Source organism: Zingiber officinale, chromosome 6A (genome assembly GCF_018446385.1).
Source record: "Zingiber officinale cultivar Zhangliang chromosome 6A, Zo_v1.1, whole genome shotgun sequence".
Taxonomy (NCBI): domain Eukaryota; kingdom Viridiplantae; phylum Streptophyta; class Magnoliopsida; order Zingiberales; family Zingiberaceae; genus Zingiber; species Zingiber officinale.
In genome coordinates this window covers 35,895,242-35,904,951 of record NC_055997.1, presented here as the reverse complement: position 1 = coordinate 35,904,951, position 9,710 = coordinate 35,895,242, and positions in this window count along the sequence as shown.

Sequence of the window (9,710 nt, the reverse complement as noted above, 5' to 3'; positions counted from 1 at the left end):
AATGTCCTTGTCCAGGGTTACTCTGATATCTGCTGACCATGCCAAAACAGATATCGGTCTCGTACATAGCATTGCATACATTAGGCTTCCTCCAGCCGAACTGCTTTCATGTCTTCTATCTCTTTCGACGTCTTTGGAGACATCTCTTTAGACAGAGCTACTCCATGTCTAAAAGGTAAGAAACCTTTCTTGGAATCCTGCATGCTAAAACGAGCAAGGATTGTATCTATATATGAAGCTTGGGACAGACACAATATTCTTTTCTTACGATCCCTTATAACTTTGATCCCAAGAATGTGTGCATAATCTCCTAAGTCCTTCATATCAAATTGTTTGGACAACCATACCCTTACGTCTGATAATACCTTGACATTGTTGCCAATTAACAAAATATCATCTACGTATAGTACAAGAAATACCACCACGTTTCCGTTACACTTCTTATATACACAAGACTCATCCGGACTTTGAATAAATCCATATGACTAGATTACTTCATTAAACCGGATGTTCCAAGATCTTGAAGCTTGCTTTAGTACATAAATGGACCGATTGAGCTTGCAGACTAGATGCTCTTTGCCTTTTTCAATGAACCCTTCTGGTTGCTTCATATGAATGTTCTCTTCAAGACTTCCATTAAGGAAAGTTGTCTTGACATCCATTTGCCAAATCTCATAATCCATATGAGCAGCAATGGATAAGAGTATCCGGATAGACTTAAGCATGGCCACCGGTGAAAAGGTCTCCTCATAATCGATTCCCTCTTTCTGAGTGTTTTCAACAAGCCTAGCTTTGAAGGTTTCCATCTTCCCCATCCCTCTTTTCTTTTGTAGATCCACTTGCATCTAACGGCTTTTACACCATCGGTGGTTCTACAAGCTCCCATATTACATATACTCTATTTTTGAATTCATTGTCTTTTGCCAAGATCTGCATCTATATCTTGGAGTGCTTCGTCATATGTTCGTGGATCAGGTTCATGTTACCGGGATCAAGTCCAAGACTCTCCCAAAACATGAATCTCTCAGGTTGCCTTACAACCCTCCCACTACGAGGCACCGTCTGTGGTTGTGTATCATGTGTGACACGTGTTGCAGTCTCTTGTGGTACTTCATCTTGTACTGTTGGTACTGAAGTAGATGTGTCCTCTCTAAGTTCTTCTAAAACAACTTTGCTACTAGGCTTGTGATCCATTATATAGTCTTCTTCTAAAAACTGGGCATTGGTGCTAACAATGACCTTCTGGTCTTTAGGACTATAAAATAAACCACCTTTCGTTCCTTTGGGATATCCTACAAACACGTGAACTTCTGTACGGGATTCTAACTTATCAGCATCTGGTTTCAGCACATGTGCTGGACTACCCCAAATCCGAATATGTCTTAGACTGGGTTTTCGCCCATTCCACAATTCTATGGGAGTAGAAGAAACTGATTTAGAAGGTACTAAGTTCAAAACATACACTGCTGTTTCCAGAGCATATCCCCAAAACGAATTTGGTAATTCTGAATAACTCATCATCGATCTAACCATCTCCATAAGAGTCCTATTCCTTCGTTCTGCTACACCATTCTGTTGGGGTGTTCCAGGTGCAGACAATTGGGATTGAATCCCAGCCTCTGATAAGTAATTCCTAAACTCTCCTAAGAGGTATTCGCCACCACGATCAGATCGTAGTGTCTTGATACTTTTACCTAATCGTTTTTCCACATCAGCCTTGTATTCTTTGAACTTATCAAAGCACTCGGACTTGCGGCGCATTAGGTAAATATATTAGTATCTTGAATAATCATCTATGAAAGAGACAAAATATTCAAAACCTCCTCTTGCCTGGACAGACATAGGACCACACAAATCAGAGTGAACCAATTCTAACACTTCTTTGGCTCTATACCCCTTGGCCTTGAACGGCCTCTTGGTCATTTTACCTTCTAAGCAAGATTCACAAGTTGAAAAATTTTCCAACTCTAATGAACTCAAAAGTCCATCGGTTATAAACCTCTGAATCCTACTTAAGTTAATATGACCAAGCCTTAGATGCCAAAGATATGCTTGATTCATTTCCGAAGGTTCTTTTCTCTTATTAGAACTAGAAGATGAGTTATAAATTTCCATGTTTTGCTTTGTGGAAGAATTTGGATTTAAAGTATACAAATTGCCAACCAATGCACCAGAACAGATAATCACTTTATTTCTTTTAATAACTACATCATTACTGAAAGAAACTGAATATCCATCTAAAAACAGTTTAGAAACTGAAATTAAATTCTTTCTAAAACTGGGTACATAAAGACAATTTTTTAAAACCAAATTTCTATTTCTACTAAAATAGACGTCTCCCACTGCAACAGCTGCCACCTTAGTAGCATTGCCCATGTAGACAGTAATTTCTCCTTCAGATAGTCGTCGGGTTTCCTGGAACCCCTGCAAGGAATTGCAGACATGATCAGTGGCTCCCGTATCTACACACCAGGTGCTGGTAGATAACACCGCTAAACATGTTTCAACAACTAGAGCATGAGATATACCTTTGTTTTGATTCCTACAAGAACAGTCCACTGCTTGCAGATGAAGCATTGCCCTTGGCTTCTTCACTCGACTTTAAATCCCGTACCGAGATTTATTCACTTTCTTTCCTGAGCCGACTTGTTTCTTCTTCTTCTTTCCTTTCGGTTTAGAAGTACCATCATAGTGAATTTGAGAATTGTGACGAAATAATCTTTCTGCTGCTTGAAGTTTTGTCAGTAGTTCCCCTAATGAATAAATCCTTTTATTCATATTATAGTTCAGGCGGAATTGCTCAAAACTTCTAGGTAGCGTTTGGAGGATCATATCGATCTGGGTTTCCCCATCAATTTCTCCTCCAAGGATCTGTATCTCGTTCAGATAAGCCATCATCTTTAGGATATGATCCCTTACAGGAGTACCCTCTTGCATGGTGGCTGTCATTATCTTTCTCATAGCTTCTTGTTTAGAAGCCCTATCCTGATAACCAAAGAGTTCCTTGAGATTGTTCATAATATCATAAGCTGTTGGTAAATCTTGATGCTGATGTTGCAATACATTTGACATTGAAGCCAAAATGTAACACCGCACCATCTCATCTGCCTTTACCCATCTCTTATGATATTCAATCTCCTCTTGGGTAGATTCACCAGTGGGTGCATCAGGACAAGGTTCAGTTAGCACAAATTTATAGCTTTCTGCAGTTAGAACAATGTCCAGGTTTCTTTTCCAATCTATGTAATTAGGTCCAGTAAGTCTTTTTTGTTGAAGTATGATGGACAGAGGGTTGAAAGTCATCCTAAGAATCACAAATAACTTTTGGTCAGAACTCTAAATTTAGAATAATATTGATTCCTCAAACAATACTATTTTAAATTAACCAACACCTTAAAACACCGTGAATTTTGTATGCCACGTTAGTGTGGACGTATACAAATTCAACATTTGTAAAAGGAGAGTTTTATCCCATTAATTTTATTATCTTGTCAACCTAACTTTTTGACAAATAAAATTAATAGTTGGTATCTTTTGGTCACACAAATAATAGCAGTGACTCCGATGGGGAGGATACTATTAGATGTGTCTAAGTGTATACCATTACTTGACACTAAGTCCATTAATAAGATTATGCCCCTTCCGTTGGGGAAGATCACACGCTCTTAATTAACTTCCTATAGTCATCCAAAAATGGAAGTCTGTTCTAGTGATCCACAAACAAGCTCATCCGTTATGGAGGAAGGCACTCAGAGCCAACGCGCAAGCTTGTTTGCATCACTTACAAACCAGTAATGGAGACCATGGGATTTATTTAAAAATCCCTCTCCCACTTAGTTATTTATAAATGAGGAATTTTAACTATGCTAGCCTACTAAAACTTGTAAACTATCATCCACACACAGCATAATATAAAAGCAATAAATAGAAAATTTAATTTTCAACTATTATGGCTTTTATCTCTAATTGTCCTCCGTGTGTTGTCATCCCAAGCTGCTGCCATATTTGGCCACCACCACCGGATCTAGCTGTCGCATCCATCTTGCTCCTAGTTCCGCTGCGCCTCTGGTCCTTAGAAGGTTCCACGCTTTGCAAGATTCGATCCGCGACATAAATAGAATTTTACATTTTTGATCCTATATTCCATAAAAAGAATGTACATGTATCTAGATCAAAAATAAAATCCTAATAAAACTAAATACAGCTCCTGCTGTATTTTAATACAATCATGCACACACAGATAAATGCTCTTGACATGTCCAAGGGTTCAATCACACACATAATAACTAAAAGTCATAATAGTTGGATCCTGCATCCATAAAGTTAGCGCATCCTACTATTAACCTGCCTAAATTATGTATGACATGTGCATAATTAAACTAAATACCAAATACACAGAGGCAAAACCCTAGCTCTGATACCAATTGTTGGTTGCTACTCGGAAAACCTATAGGTTCCACTGTACAAAAATTTTGTACAAAGGTCTGAACCTTTTCCTAGCTACCATGTGTTCTTTTAAATTAAATTTTGGATCGCCTGCGGAACTTAACACGTTTGATCCAAAACTTAATCTATTTGTTCTTTTAGGTTTTGACTTGGATCTCCTGCGGAACTTTACACGTTCGACCCAAGTCTCCTTAAGTTATTAATTCCATTAAATATTAATTTCCATAATTGGTTCCCAGTACTGACGTGGCGAGGCACATGGCCTTCTTGGATATGGGAGCAACCACCACCGACTAGACAAAACCTTTTATAGAAAGCTAATATTTAATTTCCTAAAATAACTTTAGGTTAACCAAAGAGAACAATCAAATCACAAGGAAAAGAAAAAACAAAAGAACACAGCATCGAAAAAACATATTCGAAATTCTAGAACGTAAGCCTCTTGTATTTGGTATTATTTCCATAAATAACTAGCATGATGCGGAAAGAAAAATTACTAGTTATACCTTGTAGAAAAACCTCTTGATCTTCTACCGTATTCCTCTTCTTGTTGGAGTGTATACTGAAAGCCTAAACTTTGTAAACATTCATTATGAATAAAGAATCACATTTGGTCAAATTGTCTACATTTGTTTGTAGTTGTTCAATTAATTTATATTGTAGATAACATAGCATGTGGTGTCATATGCAGAAGATAATGTTATCAGTACCTTATAAATTATAAACAGTAGCTCACAACCAAAATGGAAAGGAACAAACCATTAGAATGTCGTAGTGTAATTAGGTATCAGTTTATCTTGACTGTATAATTACACTAGTACACTTAGAGTGTATTGAGTAGGACCATTTGAGGTCATTTCTTTTATACTGATTTTATAAAGAAACAAAGACCTCGGTTATTATGGAAGTGTGTGCTCTTAATCCTAATATAATAACAAGCACATATATTTGATATTTATTTCTTTAATTTATCAATGGGTGAGATTTAGTCCGATGAATCAATAAGCCCGATAAGTTGGGAAATGGTATCACTTATAGTGTGTGTTGTTGATTATAGAAGGAAACTGTGTCCTAGAGATACTAGGTTGAGAATGTCCCCAAGAGGAGCTCATAAGGATTGTCATGTTAAACCCTGCAGGTGGACTTAGTCCGACATGACGATAAGGTTGAGTGGTACTACTCTTGGACTTAGATATTAATTAAATGAGTTGTCAGTAACTCACTTAATTAGTGGACATTTGATATCTTAAACACAGGGAGACTAACATGCTCATAATAAGAAGGAGCCCAAAAATGTAATTTAGGATTGGTGCGGTAGTTCAATAATTGTTCTCTAGTGGAATGAATTATTATTGATAAAATTAAGTTGTGTGTTCGGGGCGAACACGGGATGCTTAATTTTATCGGGAGACCAAAATCAATTCCTCCTCTCGGTCCCTATCGTAGCCTTTTATTTATAGAGTTCTATACCCACCTATACCCACCCAATAGGGGCCGGCCAAGCTAGCTTGGGAACAAGCTAGGGCCGGCCTAGGTATAAGATTGGGTGGTCGGCCCTAGCTTGAACCCAAGCTAGTTGGGCCGGCCAAATAAAATTAAAAAAGAAATTTAATTTTAATTTTTATTATGTGGAAGATATAATTTATTAAAGAGAATTAAAATTATAATATCTCTCTTGTAAAAGATCTACAAAAGATTAAACAAAGAGATTAGATCTCTTTCCTTATTTGTAGATTGGTGAGATATATTTTATTTTCTCTTTAAAAATTATTCACATGTTGTAAAATTAAAATTATAGAAATTTCCTTTTTATCAACCATGAAGAGATTTGAAGAGAAATTTTTATTTTTTAAAATTTCCAGAAATAAATTAGGAAGTTTTAATTGTTGATTAAAACTTGTCCAATTTTGTTTTCATTGATGTGGCCGGCCACTTGATTTTAATTGGGGAAATTTTATTTTATTTTTCTCAATTAAATCATGTCAAGGAAATTAAGGAAATTTTATTGTAATTAAATTTCCTAATTTGCCTAGGCCAAGGAATATAAAAGAAGGGGTGAGGGTGCCTTCAAGAGATACAACATCTATTATTTCTCTCCCTCTTTTGTTCCTTGGTGTGGCCGGCCATCCTCTCCCTCTCTTCCTCTTGTGGTGGCCGAACCTCTCTCCCTTGGAGCTCTTGTGGTGGCCGGATACTACTTGGAGAAGAAGAAGAAGAAGGAGAGAAAGCTAGCATCTCTTGGAGCTTGGTTAGTATTTTGGTTTTTCTCCTTGGTGAAGTTTTCCTTTGTGGCCGAACCTTGCTTGGAGGAGAAGAAGGTGGTTGGTGGTTTCTCATCTCGGTAGATCGTTGCCCACACAACGTCCGAGGTTAGAAGAGGAATACGGTAGAAGATCAAGAGGGTTTTCTACAAGGTATAACTAGTAATTTTTATTTCCGCTAGTTATTTATGGAAATAATACCAAATACAAGAGGCTTAAGTTCTAGAATTTCGAATATGTTTTTCGATCTTGTGTTCTTTGTTTTTCTTTTCCTTGTGATTTGATTGTTTCTTTGGTTAACCTAAAGTTATTTTAGGAAATTAAATATTAGCTTTCTATAAAAGGTTTTGTCTAGTTGGTGGTGGTTGCCCCATATCCAAGAAGGCCATGTGCCTCGCCACGTCACTGGGAACCAATTATGGAAATTAATATTTAATGGAATTAATAACTTAAGGAGACTTGGGTCGAACGTGTTCCGCAGGAGATCCAAGTCAAAACCTAAAAGAACAAATAGATTAAGTTTTGATCAAACGTGTTAAGTTCCGCAGGCGATCCAAAATTTAATTTAAAAGAACACATGGTAGCTAGGAAAAGGTTCGACCTTTGTACAAAATTTTTGTACAGTGTAACCTATAGGTTTTCCGAGTAGCAACCAACAATTGGTATCGAGCTAGGGTTTGCCTTTGTGTATTTGGTATTTAGTTTAATTATGCACATGTCATACATAATTTAGGCAGGTTAATAGTAGGATGTGCTAACTTTGTGGATGCAGGATCCAACTATTATGGCTTTTAGTTATTATGTGTGTGATTGGACCCTTGGACATGTCAAGGGCATTTATCTGTGTGTGCATGATTGTATTAAAATACAGCAGGAGCTGTATTTAGTTTTATTAGGATTTTATTTTTGATCTAGATACATGTACATTCCTTTTATGGAATATAGGATCAAAATGTAAAATTCTATTTATGTCGCGGATCGAATCTTGCAAAGCGTGGAACCTTCTAAGGACCAGAGGCGCAGCGGAACTAGAAGCAAGATGCGACAGCTAGATCCGGTGGCGGTGGCCAAATATGGCAGCAGCTAGGGATGACAACACACGGAGGACAATTAGTGATAAAAGCTATAATAGTTGAAAATTAAATTTTCTATTTATTGCTTTTATATTACGTGTGTGCATGTTAGTTTACAAGTTTTAGCAGTTAGCATAGTTAAAATTCCTCATTTATAAATAACTAAGTGAGAGGGATTTTAAATAAATCTCATGGTCTCCATTACTGGTTTGTAAGTGATGTAAACAAGCTTGCGCGTGGCTCTGAGTGCCTTCCTCCATAACGGATGAGCTTGTTGTGGATCACTAGAAAGTACTTCCATTTTGGATGACTATAAGAAGTTAATTAAGAGCGTGATCTTCCCCAACGGAAGGCATAATCTTATTAATGAACTTAGTGTCAAGTAATGGTATACACTTAGACACATCTAATAGTATCCTCCCATCCGAGTCATCTATGTGACCAAAGACACCAACTATTAATTTTATTTGTCAAAAAGTTAGGTTGACAAGATAATAAAATTAATGGGATAAACCCTCCTTTTACAAATGTTGAATTTGTATCGTCCACACTAACGTGGCATACAAAATTCACGGTGTTTTGAAGGTGTTGGTTAATATAAAATAGTATTGTTTGAGGAATCAATATTATTCTAAATTTAGAGTCTTGACCAAAAAGTTATTTGTGATTCTTAGGATGTCTTTCAACCCACTATCCATCATACTTCAACGAATAGACTTACTGGACCAAACTACATAGATTGGAAAAGAACCGGACATTTTTCTTTTAAGCTATAAATTTAAACCGACGAAGGCCTGACCCATGGTGAATCTACCCAAGAGGAGATTGAATATCATAGAAATGGGTAAAGCGTATGAGATGGCGCGGTGTTACATTTGGCTTCAATGTCAAATGTATTGCAACATCAGCATCAAGATTTACCAACGACCCATGATATTATGAACAATCTCAAGAAACTCTTCGGTCGGATAGGGCTTCTAGGCAAGAAGCCATGAGAAAGATAATGATAGCCACCATGCAAGAGGGTACTCTGAGATCATATCCTAAAGATGATGGCTTATACGAGCGAGATACAGATTCTTGGAGGAGAAATTGATGGGAAACCTAGATCAATATGATCCTCCAAGCGCTACCTAGAAGTTTTGAGCGGTTCGCTGAACTATAATATGAATAAGAGGGCTTATTCAGCGAAACTCTTGATGAACTGGCTGAAAAGGATTATTTCACAATGCTCAAATTCACTATCTTTGAAAATGGTTCTACTTCTAAACGAAAAAAAGAAGAATAAGAAACAAGCTGGTTCCGCAAAGAAAGTGAATAAATCTCAGTCGGGATTTAAAGCTGGAATGAAGAAGCCAAGGGCAGTGCTTCATCATGAGGACATTGGGCGGATCCTCGTAGGAACCAAAACAAAGGTATATCTCGTACTCTAGTTGTTGAAACATGTTTAGCGGTGTTATCTACATTTTGGTTGTGTAGATACGGGAGCCCGATCGTCTGCAATTCATGCAGGTTCGAGCAAGACGACTATCTGAAGGAGAAATTACAGTCTACATGGGCAATGCTACTAAGGTGGCGATTGCGATGGGAGGCGTCTACTTATCTTTTAGTAGAAATAGAAATTTGATTTTAAAATTGTCTTTATGTACCCAGTTTTAGAAAGAATTTAATTTTAGTTTCTAAATTGTTTTAGATGGATATTCGTTTCTTTCAATGTGATGAAGTTATTAAAAGAAATAAAGTGATTTTATGTTACTGGTGCATTGGTTGGTAATTTGTATACTTTAAATCCAATTTCTTCCACAAAGCAAAACATGAAATTTATAACTCATCTTCTAACTCTAATAAGAGAAATGAACTTCTAAATTTAACCAAGATATTCGCATCTACAGTCATATTAATCTTAAGTAGGTTAGGAGGCATAAGCGGA